Genomic DNA, 2122 nt, shown 5'->3' with positions numbered 1-2122 from the left:
GAACATTAAGTTGATTGTCCAAGGTGTTGGAGGGATGGAGAAAACCATTACTACCAAGAAGTATACCCTGAGGCTGAGAGTAAAAACTCCCAAAGGTACAATAGCAGAGCACAAACTCCTTTGTTACGGCTTGGAAGATGTTGCGAAGGTGAACCAGGCTGTCACGCCACAGCAACTGCAGAAGTTATTTCCAAATGTTCCACTCAAGGACTTGGTCCGGCACGAAAAGATCGACCTGTTGATTAGCCACAGGGAGGGTCGCCTGGTCCCACAGCCAGTCAGAGTAGTTGGAGACCTCGTCCTCTGGGATGGCCCCCTTGGGAAGACTGTTGGTGGAACGTATCCTGACCTTTTTGAAGTGATAGACCTAGCAGTGCACAGGTCTGAAACACATTTCGCTAGGTCAATGAGAACAGCTTCAAGGGCGTACAAAGAGATTCTCGTGAAGACGGAAGGACCCAGTGGAGTTTTGGTGGAAGAAGAAGACGCAATCCTCCGAAACACTGCAACTACCAACAAATACGTTTTTGAATGGTTCAAGTGGGACAGTATTGGCACCGCCTGTGACCCTCAGTGTGGTGGCTGCAGATGCGGTAGGTGCCCCCCTGGAGGCAAGGAAATGACCCTAGGAGAGGAAAGAGACTTGGAGAAAATAAAGGAATGTCTCACCAACGTGCAAGCTGACAAGCACAGCGAATCCCCTCACTGGGACGCAGCTTACCCGTGGAAAGGAGACCCCGCAACGCTGCCTGACAATCGACGTGCAGTGGAAGCAACCTTTTTAAACACTGAGAAACGACTGTAGAGGGAGCCGGAATGGAAGGCTGCGTACAGAGAGCAAATCCACGATATGGTCTCAAGAGGGGCTGCCGTTAAAGTCACCCAAGAGGAAATCGATAGCTGGAAGGGACCTAAGTGGTATATCAGTCATTTAGTTGCTCCTAATCCTCACTCAACCACTACCCCTGTAAGAATTGTCTGGAACAGTAGCCAAGAATTCATGGGAATATGTTTAAATTACCTACTGTACAAGGGTCCTGATGTTCTAAATCATATAGGGGCATGCTTCTGAGATTCAGGACTGGGTTGTACGCCGCCCTGGGCGATGTGAAATTTTTTTACAACTCTGTCTTGCTAGAAGACAAAGAAGTACACCTCCATCGATTCCTCTGGAGAGACAATCCTGAGGAGGTGATCGAAGTCTTTGCTGTCGTCAGGGTCAACATTGGCGATAAACCTGCTGGTTGTATCGCCCAGGTGGCAATGAGAGAAACAGCCAACCTGCCCCAGTTTGCAGCCATGGTTGAGGAGCGCAGAGTTGTGGTAGAAGATAGTTATGTGGATGACATCTTGACGTCCCACAATGACTTGCGGATACTGGAGAAAATCACCAAAGGAGTGGAAAAGATCTTAAAGGCTGGAGGCTTCTACCTTAAGCCATGGGTCTTATCAGGCCAAAGTGGGAGGTCCGCAACCACAACTGATGCCAGTATCAGTAAGACAACTGTGAGTGTTCCCAAAACGCTGGTGTTACCCAACCAGATGCGGGACGAAGAAAGCAAAGCACTTGGAGTCGGCTATGAACCAGAGACTGACAAACTTTGTGTGATGACCTCCGTAAATTTCTCAAAGAAGAGAGGAAAGATGAGGACAGGAGTCGATTTGCGCGAAGAGGAAGTCAGAGGTAAAACTCCAAACCCATTGACCCGTCGGATGCTGCTAAGCCAGATTGCTGGATTCTACGACCCCATTGGTCTTGCCACACCCGCAAAGCAGAAAGGGGTGATGCTTGTGAGAGAAGCTTACCAAGAAGCGAGTATAAGCAGTCCAGTTAAGGACACTTGGGATGACCCACTCTCACCAAAACTACGGGAGGCTTCCATAAGACTCCTCGAAGAATATGTGAGACTTGCCCAGATCAGGTTCGAAAGAAGCCTCACACCAACCGGAACCATAGGCCATCCAATGGGAGTCACGTTTTCAGATGGGAGTGAGGCTTCCTACTGCGTGGTGCTCTATCTCCATTGGGAGACGCAGAATGGGGTCGTAGAGAGGCTGGTTGAGTCAAAAGCAAAGCTTACCCCTCTCAACCAGAAAGGAGACGTGATAAAAGCAGAGGTAT

General features: G+C 49.2%; 1 pseudogene; it reads right to left on the bottom strand.

Annotated features, from left to right (window-relative positions):
* Positions 1-1134: 1134 nt before the first annotated feature.
* The window catches only part of LOC121553305, a 3519-nt pseudogene continuing 2531 nt past the window's right edge, over positions 1135-2122 (bottom strand).

This window comes from Coregonus clupeaformis, chromosome 17, assembly GCF_020615455.1.
Source record: "Coregonus clupeaformis isolate EN_2021a chromosome 17, ASM2061545v1, whole genome shotgun sequence".
Classification (NCBI taxonomy): Eukaryota; Metazoa; Chordata; class Actinopteri; order Salmoniformes; family Salmonidae; genus Coregonus; species Coregonus clupeaformis.
Note: the sequence above shows the minus strand (reverse complement) of the source record. Positions and strands in the feature narration are given on the sequence as shown.